General features: G+C 53.0%; 1 protein-coding gene across 1 annotated transcript in view; it reads left to right on the top strand.

The window, feature by feature from the left end:
* The window catches only part of LOC135245536 (synaptotagmin-1-like), a 110,326-nt gene that overhangs the window by 36,599 nt on the left and 59,248 nt on the right, over positions 1-14,479 (top strand). The window contains exon 3 of the mRNA XM_064318643.1: positions 7,471-7,551. The gene's annotated coding sequence lies outside the window, so the exon portion shown is untranslated. The remainder of the gene's footprint in view (positions 1-7,470; positions 7,552-14,479) is intronic.

The following is a 14,479-nucleotide window of genomic DNA, read 5'->3' as shown; positions in this document are numbered from 1 at the left end:
ATATATATATATATATATATATATATATATTTTATTTTTTTTTCATCAAAGTTGCCACTACTCTGAGGGAGGCATCAGGTGTGATTTAGATCACAGGAAGCCAGCAGGAATGCTGTTGGCCCTTTTCTGAAGTCCCGGCTGTGGGTGGGGGGTGGGGGTGGGGGGTGGGGGGTGGGGGGGGGGGCATTATGGGCGCCTGGAATTCTGTCCGCGCTGCGCAGGGCTCCTCCCCTCAGCGGTTACCAGGGAGACGATTCGTTAACTGTAACCGCGTGGCGGGATCGCTTGGACCGATTGGCGGCTTTATGAGGGATCCGGCAATTAGGGTGGACTTCCTCGCCTCTGGAAGTTGGCCGGCTGTGTGTGTGTGTGTGTGTGTGTATGTGCGTGCGTGCGTGCGTGCGTGTGTGTGTGTGTGTGTGTGTGTGTGTGTGTGTGTGTGTGTGTGTGTGTGTGTGTGTGTATGTATGCGTGCGTGCGTGGTGCGTGCGTGTGTGTGTGTGTGTGTGTGTGCCTGTGTGTGTGCCTGTGTGTGTGCCTGTGTGTGCGTGCGTGCGTGTGAGTGTGTGAGTGTGTGTGTGTGTGTGTATATACATGTGTTAGCGTGTGTGTGTGTATGCCTGTGTGTGTGTGCATGCGAATCCCCGATGCCGAGCATGGGCAGCTCCTGCCGGGGCTGAGTGTGAGGTCTCCACGGCAACGGGAGGAAGGCCCCGCAGCACCTGCTGTCAGGCGGGAGCGGCGGCGGCTCTGCTGGAGCACGCGCGGGCCCTACGCCCCCCACAGGGCGGCGCTGGGGAGGGAAAGCCCCCCCCCCCGCTGAGCACTTTCTGATTGGCTCCTGTGACCATGTGGATGGGGAGAAGCTTTCCCCTGTTGAACACCTTAACCCTTTGAAGAGCAGGGTTTTATGAAATTCTTATTTAAAAAAAAAAAATGTTTTAAGGCGGTGTTCTAGTGCTCCGTTACCCCGCAGGCATCCGCCGCTCTCAGCCGAGCGGGCGGGCGGGCGGGCGGGCGGGCGAGCGGGCGAGCGAGCGGGCGAGCGAGCGCGAATGATGAAATGTCAGAGGCACAATGAGAAAACACGACGGGCTTCCGGCTGACTGCACACCTTCACCAGCACAATCCCCCCCCCTGTTCTTACACACGGGATAGGGACCATGTGATTGGCTGTGTGGAAATTCCGCCCCTCTCTGAAGACAGTTCTCTCGTAGCCCGTCCACCAATCAGAGGCCTGGGGCAGCCTGGGGGGGTTCCTTCAGCCTCTTGCCCGCCCCCCTGCCCTGTTCTTAGAGCTAGCCCCCTGTGGAGCCACATGGGTCCTGTTATGTGAGTGACGGAGTGGAACTGCCCAGCTGATGCTACAGAACGCTGAGAGAGGTGTGAGAAACCCCTCCTTTATTTCCTGTCACTCTGTACCCCACTCTACCCCTTTCTCTCACTCTCTACCCCTCTCTCTCACTCTGTACCACTCTCTACCCCTCTGCCCCTCTCTCCCACTCTCTACCACTCTACCACTCTACCCCTCTCTCTACCACTCTGTACCCCTCTGTAATCACTCTAAGATTGTGATTTCTCTGGTCACCAGCCTGGTCTTTGTCAGATCAGATCTCTTCACCGAGCCTTTCAAACGAATCCGTTTCCTGCGCCGTTCACCGCCGTTGCCCACCGCCCGTCCCGATTATTCACCTGAGCGCAGCAGCCAATCCGCCGGGGGCAAACGGACCCAAAACGCCATCGGCAGCCTTTCGTTTCGGGGGACAGGACTGCGCCTTCTGCCGTCCTCAGAGTACCCGTTAAACCCCCCCCCCCCGACGGCCCGAACGCTGTGACCTTTTGGAAATGTCACAGCCGGGATGGGGGGGGGGGGGGGGCACAGTCCTGGATCGGACCGGCATTGTCCCCTCTGTGAATTTGGCATGCGGGCTCGCGGACTTAATGGGCATCCAATTCCCCCCCCCCCTCCCCCCCCCCGTTAGCGAGCGCTAAAGCGTTTGCGCTAACACTTGTACGCTAACACTTGTACGCTAACACTTGTACGCTAACACTTGTACGCTAACACTTGTACGCTAACACTTGTACGCTAACACTTGTACGCTAACACTTGTACGCTAACACTTGTACGCTAACACTTGTACGCTAACACTTGTACGCTTCGACGCGAGTCTGGCTTCGCTTTTGCTTTTACTGTCATAATGTTTATCGATGAGAGCATTTCATCTGTGAAATTGTTGGAGAGTCACGTCGACGATCGTTTTTGAAGTTAAACTTATCTTATGTGTGTTATTGCTGGTGGAAATTTGATTTTAAAAATGTTGGTTGCCGTTCAATAAAAGCACTGAAATTAAGACAGAGAATTTTTCTCTACTTAAAGTTTCTCTACCTAAAGTGCATGCCAATACTTTGGGCATGTACTACAGTATATATGTTCCCAGTGAAGGGATTGGTTACTGTGGTAAATTTGAAATCTCCTGTAGAGTAACAGTAAAAAAAAAAAAAAAAAAATTTAGAATTTCATTTTTAATTCAAATCAATTTTGGAATATTTTTGAACATTTGGCACCGAAGAAGCGTTGCTGTGTTTACGCTGGTCGAATGCTGAAGGGCCGAAGATTCGATGCGGCCTCGGGGGTGAAGCCGTTACCTCTCCGATGTTTTGTGCCGTGGCTTTCTAATAACTTTCGCCCCGGCTCTGTTGTGTGTCCCTTTGGGGTCAGAGCTCGGGCGGTGGAGAGAGAGGGTCTCGTCTCGTACACAGTCTCATAAAAAGAGCCGCGGTTATAAAGCTGAGAAGCCACTCAAAAGCGGGTCTACTTTTTAAAATAACTTTGCTATGAAGTCACTCGAAAGCGGGGGTCCTGTTTTCAAATAAAACCTTTTTTTTTGCGATAAAAGTTGCTCCACCCTGAACCGGAGCGCTGCGCTGGCACGCCCCGAGCGCCTCAAACAGACGGGCGCAAACGCCGTTTCGACGCTCGCTTCAGCGACGCCCGAAAGGGGGCGGAGCAGCATTAAAACGAGCGTCTGGATTTCTGGCTGTCCGTGGTGCTGAAACTCCCCTTAAGCTCTTCTATCTGCATTCCTTCTGTGGTTCAGCGGAGGACCCTTCCCCCCTTGACATTCTCCATGACAACACTGATGTTCTTTCTACGGAGCGTGTGTCGGCCTGTAGAATATTTGAAATGCGTGCTCATCCATTCAGCCATCAGTCAGTCAGTCTTTTAGCAGAATTGATCCAGTAAATCAGATTCCAGCTGTATCATACACTTTGCAGGATGCAGTGTTGTTTACCGCTGTCAAAGCCAGTCTGGATAAGGATCATCTGCTCGAATGAATTCGGTGTCGCTTTTGATTTGATTCAGCACCTCGGACAGCAGCCGGAGACGCAAAGGAGGGAATCTGAAAGCTGGGTGGGATTTCACTCTCGGAAACCGGAATAAAAACACGCACGTCCAAACTGTGATATGTGCCATGCAGAGCTGTGTTTTCTCCCTAGTGCAGTTTATTATGCTAGCGCCAAAAAAAACCAATGAGCCACAATGGCCAAGTCTGATGAAATTTGAGCCACAATGGCTGAAAGCATCACTGATATTTGGCACTTATGATTGACTTGCACAGAGGAGGAAAGACGGGAGTGCGGGCTCCTTTTCCTCATTGTGATGTCACGCTTCCTTATTGTGATGTCACGCTTGCCTTGGCTGCGGTGTTCCGCACCCTCCCGGTGCGTGTGCGGAGGCACCTGGTCCGGGCACAGCCCAAACCTGCCTTTGATGTGGGGGGGGCGACCCTGCGTCAGGAAACCGCAGGTGCCTTCAAAGGCAGGCCCGATAACTCCCAGCACCCCCTGCTCCTTCACCTGGATAGCAGATGAAAGGAAAAGCGTCCTGTTTCGTCCCATACCTGCCCATCAATTCTCTCACACCTGGGTCCTTCAGTGTTTAAATTAATGGATCATAAATAATCTCCATTATTTAAGATTTAGGTTTTTAGAGTTCGGGTTTCTAAATGGCAAGTTTCCGAAAAAGGTGCAGAAACAGTTCTAATTAAATTAGAAGAATATACCATTTGGATAGTCTTCTCTGTCCCAGGAAGCATCTTCCGTTGGCACTTCTGTGCCACCCATGCCCAGACAAGGGACTCGTTCCTCCCGTGCACGCACTCACTCGCGTCAGCCATTCTGTACTTTTCGGGCCACGCTTTGCTACAGGAGAGAGCTGGCACCACGGAGCTCTCGTCGGTTGTAACTGGTAACCTGCGGGTACCTGGGTGGGGTTTGATGGCTCCGGTGCTCTCAGGCCCTGCTCACGGCTGAATTAGCCGTCTGTGCGTAGCCTCATAGCCTCATAGCCTCATTGCATCATAGCATCATAGCCTCTTAGCCTCATAGCCTCATTGCATCATAGCATCATAGCCTCTTAGCCTCATAGCCTCTTAGCCTCATAGCATCATAGCCTCATTGCATCATAGCCTCATTGCATCATAGCCTCTTAGCCTCTTAGCCTCATTGCATCATAGCCTCATAGCATCATAGCCTCTTAGCCTCATAGCCTCATAGCCTCATAGCCTCATAGCCTCTTAGCCTCATAGCCTCATAGCATCATAGCCTCATAGCCTCATAGCCTCTTAGCCTCGTAGCCTCGTAGCCCAGGGCTCAAAACCACAGGGTCCGTTTATAGGAGCGGGCGCCAGTGCGGCAGCGCAGAGGAGGCCGGGGATCGTGGCCGGGCTCCGTCAGATGCGCCGTCGAGTCACGGATCCTCACCCGAACCGGCACGAGTTCGCACGCAGTGCTGACGCCGCACCTGGTTAGGCTGCTCTTTAGTCAGCTGGAACTGGAGAGGGGGCGGGTGGGGGGGGGGTAGGGGGTTGAGATCTTGATTTGTATTCCTTCCGACAGCTTCTCTGGGAAGCGAACCGGCTTCAGAATTCAAGCCCGGAGCGCCGCTCGCACTCTGACCCTCTCCACCGCGGGTAGATTTGGGTTCTTCCGTGATCACAACAGCAGCATTGGGGCCGGCTCGGTACCCCTTCAGGGGGTGGGGGTGGGGGGCAATATTCAATTTAAGGAATTTGTCACTTCTAACTGCTACGCTATAGTCTGCCCTCAGAAAAGGCCTTGCTGCTTGCTATGCAATCCCACCACGCGCGTATTTATTGTTTAAATCACTGCTTTTTGTCATTAATAATATCAAATGTTTTATTTTCCAGTTGAACCCTCCCCGGACTCAGGGGCTACACAGACTCGTGCATTTTCACTCTAATATCCTCCTTATCTGTGCTGTCCGTACTGGGGAATATTTGCAGGAAGCTCTCATCGAGCAATAGAATGAGGTACACAATAGAAGCTGTTCTTCTTTCCCGCATCACGCATTATCGGCAAACCTTTTGCAGGTCCACCGAGCCCCTCCTCCTCCTCCTCTTCCATTTGTTATTATTATTCTGGAATTGTGACTCATGGTCGGAAACCGTTCCTTTGCACCGACCGCGTTTAAGAATCGTTTAGCGCAAATTGGACCGCAGAGCCGCAGACGGCGGATGACACGTTCTCTGGCCTCCCTGAAAGCGGAGTGGGGGAGTAGGACGAAGTGTGGCACAGTGGGTAAGGAACTGGGCTTGTAACCGAAAGGTCGCAGGTTCGATTCCCGGGTAAGGACACCGCCGTTGTACCCTTGAGCGAGGTACTTAACCTGCATTGCTTCAGTATATATCCAGCTGTATTAATGGGTACAATGTAAAAATGCAATGTAAAAGTTGTGTAAGTCGCTCTGGATAAGAGCGTCTGCTAAATGCCTGGAATGTAATGTAATGAAAGCCGTCTCTTCACACACCTCTCGGCGATTCTTCACTAAATCGAGTTTACCTGCCCGGTTCCCTGAAATGAACGTTTATTTTTTTCTTCTCTTATAAAAAAAAAAATAAAGCGAACTGGAATCCATGGGCATTTGCATGAAGTCACAAGTGTGCAGTTTTTCCTGCCCGTTTCATCTGCTGTCCCCCCCCAATCGTAAACTTGTCTGTGTGCGCCCCGGGGTATCGTGGGATACCGTGCAGCAAATTGTGAAAGTGTTACTGGGATGTGTAGTTTTTCCACTGATGACTAACACGAGCCCTGCTGTACTCAGCTTCAGGAAAAAAGGCACTGTTCATGCCTCACCACAACCAGCCTCAGGTGTTGGGCAGTTTAAAGCATTAACCGAGCCCTGCACCCCTCTCCATCAGATAAGGGGAAGCGCCAACTTGCCCCTTCCCTGCTTCAGCCAAGCTTCAGGAGTCATTTCCGCAGTTCTCTGGGGGGAAGGGGGGCTATGAAGTGGGCTGATGAGAGAGAAGCCGTGCCTGGCGCAGTACGAAACGCCTCCTGAACAAACGCAGCGGCGCGAACAACGTCTCAGCCCACAAGGGTGAGGTCGTCTCTCTGTTTCCCCTCATCAGTTTTCCCTTCATTTTACCCTGTCACACAGAGATGTGTTTTTGGTGCGCTGATGTAAAAAGAAGAAAAGAAAAAAAGAAGTTCCTCCTGGCACACACCGGCCAGTGCAGAATAACAGGTTCCAGCCCTCCTCACGCCTGAGGGGGTAGCGGATAGGGATCGTCCTCTCGCCCGGATAAACAGCGGCTCTCGGTTCCCGAGCCTCATCAGTACCCGGGCCCCGGCTCCTCTCGGCAGTGACCCGATTGCCCCCCGCTCTTGTTCATCAAGCACACGTGAGCGTCGCAGTCAGGGACACGCGCTCAGGGAGGCGGGACGTGTTCAAGGGGTTGTTCTTTTATCCCCCCACCCCCCGCTTCTCAATCTCGAGTCACGCCGGCTGATTTTAGAGGCACACTGAGGACCGTTGGCTTCTGGGGCGAGAGGAACAGGATGTGACTCGGGGTTAACAGGCACATAATACTGGAACATATAGTGCTCTCAGACGAGTGGATGGTAATGCCGAGGTCGGGACTGTGTGTTATGAAGGATAAGCCCGATTCAGGATTGTGGAGAAATTCGGAGGGTGACCTTTTCGGGGGGGGGTTTGACTAGAGAGGGGGTCAGTCATGTGCATGCTATGTGGATAGCAGCAGGTCTGTGGACCCAACTGCACCCCCCACCTGTGGAGTCAGTCAGCCTGATGCTAGCTTTCCCACGGGTAACGTTAGATTCCCATACATTGATTGCAAACATACACTTCTCTATCTCACTCTCTCGTTCACTTTTAAACAGTATTGAAGTATCTACATATTTATACTTCTCTTTCATTTTCTCACATTGTCCTGTTTTCCTAATTTTACTAATTTTTTTTTCACACGTGCATACTTCTAATAATTTCTCATTTTGCTCATTTTGCTTTGAACCTGTGACCTGAAAAGCCGTTTGTTCTTTTTTTTTTTCCCCTGGAAGTATCTGGTGACGTTTTAACATGCGGTTAACACCCTGCTCTCTCTCTCTCTCCCCCTCTCCCTCTCCCCCCTGCTTTCTCTCTCTCAGAACGGAAACAGCGCTGCAGCGACCGTCTGCCTTCAGTCAGCGTCTCTGAGAGCTCTTGCAGCAGGTGCCATTGAATTAAAGGTGAGTCTGTGCTCCCTCTCTGTCTTTCTATCTCTCGCCCTCTCTCATTCTCTCTCGCCCCCCCCCCCCCAGTCTTTTACAGAGGCAGACTAGCTGCCAGTTTGTTTCATTAGGAATACCAGAAGTTCTGAGAGGTTAGGGAGAGGTCCATTTGCAGCAAGTTGTCTTTATTGGACTCAGCTGGCAACTCTGCTGAGTTATCAATCCCACCACAATGACTGAATGTAGTTACTGAGTCCTGCTGTAACTACTGTAACTAGGACGGAGTGTGGTACAGTGGGTAAGGAACTGCGCTTGTAACCGAAAGGTCGCAGGTTCGATTCCCGGGTAAGGACACTGCCGTTGTACCCTTGAGCAAGGTACTTAACCTGCATTGCTTCAGTATATATCCAGCTGTATAAATGGATACAATGTAAAATGCTATGTAAAAGTTGTGTAAGTCGCTCTGGATAAGAGCGTCTGCTAAATGCCTGTAATATAATGTAATGTACTGTTTGCTGAGGCATTGTGGGAGATGGAGTCCTGGGTAAGTGCCTCAGGCGGAGTGAGCGATGGGGCGGCTGGCCGGGCCCAGTGCAGCGCCCCGCCCCGCCGGTCTCCCCCACACAATCCGTCATCTTTATGACGCGCGCCGTACCCGGGGCGACGGGGAGAGAGAGAGGCGCTGGCGCCGGATAAACGAGAGCGTTTCTCTTCCGTCGTCTCCCGCGGGCCCGAGCTCAGGCGACCCCGCGCCCCGCGCTCCGCCGTTAATGGACTTCGCGGGACGGGAGCCCGCGCAGGAGGTGACCCGCGTGGGGCGGGGAGGGGGAGGAGGAGCCGGAGGGGGGGAGCGAGTTACGGCGTCACATCGCGTGGCGAATGACGAGTCGCGGGGTTCCCGGGAACCCGCCAGACCGCGCGGCAGTCAAACGGCGCCTCAGGATCCTCTGCTCCTGCACACACTGCTCAAATTAGGATCATTCAGATCGTTTAACTGCTGTACGTGAGAGGGAGGGAGAGAGAGAGAGAGAGAGAGAGAGGGAGGGAGAGAGAGGGAGAGACACTGAGAGAAAGAGAGAGAGGGATAGAGAGAGAAAGACACAGAGAGGGAGAGAGAGGGAAAGAGAGAGAGGGATAGAGAGAGAGAGACACAGAGAGAGGGAGAGAGAGGGATAGAGAGAGAGACACTGAGAGAAAGAGAGAGAGGGATAGAGAGAGAGAGACACAGAGAGAGAGAGGGATAGAGAGAGAGAGACACTGAGAGAAAGGGAGAGAGGGATAGAGACAGAGAGACACACTGAGAGAAAGAGAGAGAGGGATAGAGAGAGAGAGAGACACTGAGAGAAAGGGAGAGAGGGACAGAGAGAGAGAGAGACACTGAGAGAAAGGGAGAGAGGGATAGAGACAGAGAGACACACTGAGAGAAAGAGAGAGAGGGATAGAGAGAGAGAGACACTGAGAGAAAGGGAGAGAGGGACAGAGAGAGAGAGAGACACTGAGAGAAAGAGAGAGAGGGATAGAGAGAGAGAGACACAAAGAAAGAGAGAGAGATTATACTGGAATTCAGCTCTCAGCATCTCATGGCATTAAAGGTAGTACGACCCTTTCAGAAGAGGAATTTCCTGATGTATTGGAAACACATCATCAAAATATTGCAGCACCTGATTGTACAAAATTTTTCTGCTTCCAGATATTACAGTGCATGTCTTTTTTTAAAATGTAGCGCTGGGAAATATGTCTTTTTTTCCCCCAGAAGTTTATGATATAGTTAATTTCAGCAAGGGGGCAGCGTTTATCCTCAGATGCTTTTGCTGCCACGGCAACACAAGCTTGGCATTTCTGTCGGCTCATTGGCCGGCTATTGACGGGCCTGGCAATTAAGCGCGCTACTCTCACCTTAGTTTAGCGAGGGGACTGCTGGAGAACCGGCAAAGAAACGGAGGTTTCCCTCAACCTCTCTCTCTGTCTCTCTGTGTCTCTATCTGTCTCTCTCTCTCCCCCTCCCCCTTTCCTGTCTCTTTCTCTATCTTTTCTCTTTCTCTCTCTCATGCACACACACACATCGACTGAATCAACCAGTCACTCACAAAGTCAAAGTCACACTCACTCACACACACACACACACACACACACACACACACCTACTTTAACTCCCACTCTGTCACCTGCTCACATGCTCACTCACACAGAGTAAGTACTCACACTCCCTGCCCGTCCGTACCAGAGCGCACCACCGCTCTTCAGCCAGGTTCTCAGGAACCACACACACATGTTGTTATTTTGAATTCCACGGCGGTCCCCATAAGAGCCGTTTGTCATTATTACATTACAGGCATTTAGCAGACGCTCTTATCCAGAGCGACTTACACAACTTTTTACATAGCGTTTGTTTTTACATCGTATCCATTTATACAGCTGGATATATACTGAAGCAATTTTGGCTAAGTACCTTGCTCAAGGGCACAACGGCAGTGTCCTTACCCGGGAATCGAACCTGCGACCTTTCGGTTACAAGCCCAGTTCCTTACCCCGCTGTGCTACACTCCGTTCCCGTCAGGCGAAGGGTTAAGAGTCCTCCTTCGTCAAAGTTGGCCGTCAAACTGAGAGCCCAGCCCCCAAAACCCGGCAGAGTCACCCGAGACACAAGCGCGCACCTTTGGACTACTTGACCACCGGAGCGGGTAATTAGTTTGCCGTCGAATTTCGGGGGGGGGGGGGGGGGGGGACTTTTTTTTTTCCTTCCCTGACAAACACGAATCTGCCCCCCCTCCTCCTCCATCCCCGTTTCCCCCCGGGACGTGCGTCGCGGCGCTCCGAACCCAGCGGCGGCGCGCTAGCGCGATGCTAAAGGAATCTGCTAATTAGCGCTAACCGCTGAGGAGCGACAGGTAATTAAGGAGAGGCGTAGCGTGGCAGAGACGCTTACTTTTTTTTTTTTTTAACGACTTATTTACTTTCTCGGTTTTCGACACGGATGTCAGTCCTTCCGTCCAAGATAGTACCCCGAGGACTGGTTCAGAGGCTGGTGCTTATCTGAAGTATCCCGGTAGATTTTTAAAAGCGTCGCATAATTACCAAAGTTCATTTGTGGTGAGAGCTGTGAATTTTATTGAGTTTCCTTTTACATTAATTTTCCCCGTGTAGTGAGTCTTTTAGCTCTTTTTTAAAATTAATGTTCCCCCATGCAGCATTATAATAATAAAAAAAGATTTATTTTACATGCGTTGAGCATGTGTTACATTGCATTGGCAAATGAGAATGGATTTGGGCCATTTTGACGATGCCGGGCTGGAGGGCTCGGGTTGAAAGGGCTGACGGAGGACACGGAGCAAGCGATCGATCCGAATTCGAAGGGCAGAGAGACGTTTCGCGTTCCCGCCACCGTGACACGACCGGAAAAGGGGTGGGGGGGGGAGGGGCTTCGTCCCGGTTGCCGGGCACCGAGTGGTTGGCGTTCCAGGGGGTTCCGGCAGGTGCGGGGCGGGGGGTGGGGGTTTAAGGGGAAAGCAACGCAGGAACAGCGCCTAGGGAGAGGACGGGGGCGGCGCTCAGAATGAAAGGAACATCTGGGCGGGGTGAATCGGCCAATCGGCTCCCGGAACCAGCCTTCCGTCGGGGGCGCAGGCAGAGTCGTTCCGCCAGGGTGCCGGAAGCTTCCAGGGAGAGGCCTAAATGGAGAGGCCTAATTAAACCATCTTCAGTAATTAAAAGAGTTTCTTTTTTTCCCCAGGAAAGCACACAGCCCCTCTGTCAGGTTCCCACAGCCCACGAGGCAGCCCTGTCTAGCCTGGGATCACCGCTGTGCAGTCACATGACATCACTTCCTGTCCTGTTACCACACTTCCTGCCTGAGCAGGGAACTTCGGCCTCCTGGGGTGCTCGAGACCCAGTTAGCACGCGCTGTCGAATGAAATCGATGTGTGAGGATGGAACGTCTAGTCATGCGTTCACTTTGAGCGATAGTGGGGAGTGGGGGGGTGTCGGGGGAGAGTGAGTCAAGAGCTAATAATGTATCGGGAAGAAAAGCAAAGCAAGGCCTGCGGTGTTTCCTTGTGGACAGCAGGATGTCTTCAGCGCTGTCAGGTTTCCAGAACAATCCGGCTGCCTGTCTCTCTCTCAGGAGCTCCTGCTTTAGACGCCTCTGCCAGACGCCCCCCCTGTCCCCGTCCCCCCCCCAGCGCGCGTCAGGTAGCTCCGGAGCGGGGCTCGTTATTTCGGCCGGTGTCGGGACGTCGGGTCCAATCAGATACAGCGCGACGAAAGCAGGCGGCGCCGTCCGGGCGGCCTCTCCAGGGAGAGGAGGCCTTTTCACCTGGCGCTCTCTTCTGACGCCCAGACGAGAGGACCGGTGCGAGATAAGGGCCCGGTCACGAGCGGCGCGCCTGGCAGGACCCCAACACGCGTCCGCACACATTCCCCCAGAGCCCGTACACATCCGCACACATCCATGGTGTTTTGATTGGCGCGCCGCAGCGGAGGAGAATTCTGAGACCTGGTCCGTCGTTGCCTACTTCCTTGCGGGATCGTTCTCTTCTGCGCGGAGCGAAAAGAAGCAGGGCGAGGGGGGGGGTCTGTCTGCAGGCATGTTTCAGCTCGTCTCTGCTCTCGCCCCAAACACCGCAGAGTCACAGCGTGGGCCTACGGATGCGATTCCACATCTGGGGGAAAGAAACTGCGCTTTAAAAAAAGGTTACAAATAATGAGTAGCAGCGGAGTAGTTTTTCTTCTTATTTTTTTAATTTAAAAAAATCAATTTCCCCATTTCTGCTTTGACCGTGTCCTGTCCCCGTCTGGGTGGCGTCATTAAAATGGCCGCAGGAAGCACCAGGCTGGTCTCTCCTGGTTTTGGGGTACCAGGCAGGCAGAGAATGGGCTTTCCTCATCGCCATGGCAGCCCATTGCTTCCATTGTGCATATTTTTTATCTTTACAGCCCCAGAGGTCTACCCTGGGACCACCCCCCACACCCCCCCCCCCCACCCACACACACACACACACACCCACCCCGCATACGCCATCACACACACACACACACACCCGCATACGCACAATCACACATATACACACGCATACACACACACACACGCACGTACACACTGACACTCAGACACTCGCTGACACACACTCACTCTCTCTTTTTCTCTCTCACCCGCGCACACACACACGCCCACCCACCCACTCTCACACGCACACACTTACTCTCTCAGACACAATCTCTCATGCACGCACACACTCTCTCAGACACAATCTCTCATGCACGCACACACTCTCTCAGACACAATCTCTCATGCACGCACACACACTCATGATTTTAAGTACTCCACCCACCCAGACTTGATGTACTGCTGGTCAAATTAAGTCCTGGGTGTTTGCGTCTAACTTCCTCAGCGCTGCACTCGAGGAGCAGCTAATCCCAATGACCTCGGCTGAGTGTGAGAGTCCTCAGCGAGCGTGAGCGTGAGAGATCTCTTCTGAATCACGACCCGTAAGCGACGCGAAGCGCCTTATTGAGTTTTGAGGTCGCCGCAGCAGCCTCGCGGGCAAGTCATGCTTTATTCATCGAGTCTCTGGCCGCTCACCCCAAGTGAACCCGCTGAGAAACGGGCGGGGGGGGGGGAGGGAGGGACGCGGGCAGCGCGTGGAAACAGCCCTGATCCGACCGGGCGCCCCGTTACAGCGTCTCACCCAGCTAAACGCTTTCAGGAGAATATCACAGGGGGGGTTTACATATCGCATGTTTTTTATGTTTGTGTTCTTGTTATTATGGGGTGTGCGTGTGTCTGTTTGTGTGTGTTTGGGGAGGGTGTACGGTATGTGTGTGTGTGCGTGAGAGAGAGAGAGAGAGAGAGAGAGGGAGACAACAAACGAACCTGTGTGTCTTAAGATAAGAATCTGTTAGCCGAACGCTTGCTGAAGGGAGTCGCAGGAGAGATCGAGGCCGGGCGGTGACCCCCACGGTGACCCTGCTGTTCCAGACTCCGGGTCGGGCCCGTGCTCTCGTGCCGTTTCGCAGGACGCTTGACTCGACAGGCCTCCGCGACCGTCGAATTTTTGCGTGGGACCTCCGCGGTGATGCGTCCGGGTTACGAGCCGGGACGAGCGGTGAGCGCACGCGGGAAACGTCCCCGGCGGTCCGTCTGTCTGTCTGTCTGTGGAGACGACTGCAGCGGCCGCTAGGGGCGTGAGAGTTAAAGCCATGAGCGCGACAGGCCCAAACGGGGTGCTTTATTTTTAGATGAGGTGTCTGCATGTATGTGACAGAGAGAGAGAGAGAGAGAGAGAGAGAGAGAGAGAGAGAGAGAGCACATTAGAGAGAGAGTGAAGCATTGTGCTTCGGTTGGAAATACGGGTTGAACGGTCAAAGCAAGCTGCCCTTGACTCCAAGTCCAGAGGGCCCTTATCCCTGGTGGGGACCCCACGTCCATAAGGAGAAGAGCAGCGCTTGATAAGTGGGTGCAGAGGACAGCCGGGGGGGAGGATGAGCCGCGTGTGTCGTTGAGAGGACATGATGTCTGCGGTGTTTATAGCGCGAGCCTGCGCGACGTTCTGAGGCGCACATCTGGATCCCCGGGCGTGCGGGGAGGTGAGGCGCACATCTGGAGTCCCGGACGTGCGGTAAGGTGCACATCTGGATCCATGGATGTGCGGTAAGGAGCACATCTGGATCCACGGATGTGCGTTAAGGTATCTGAGTCCGGTGGTAGGAGCACATTGGATCCATGGATGTGCGGTAAGGGGAGGAGAGACAAACGTGTCTGAAGACAAGATGCAAAGGAATTAATTTAAAGGGAAGAGAGGCAAAAGCACGTAGGGGAAGAGTGAGTGTGTGAGAGAGTGTGTGTGTGTGCATGCGTGTGTGGATGTGTGTGATTTATTGTTTGTGCATGTGTGATAGTCAGAGACTGTGTGTGTGTGTGTGTGAGTGTGTGTGTGGATGTGTGTGATTG

Source organism: Anguilla rostrata, chromosome 19 (assembly GCF_018555375.3).
Source record: "Anguilla rostrata isolate EN2019 chromosome 19, ASM1855537v3, whole genome shotgun sequence".
Taxonomy (NCBI): domain Eukaryota; kingdom Metazoa; phylum Chordata; class Actinopteri; order Anguilliformes; family Anguillidae; genus Anguilla; species Anguilla rostrata.
Note: the sequence above shows the minus strand (reverse complement) of the source record. Positions and strands in the feature narration are given on the sequence as shown.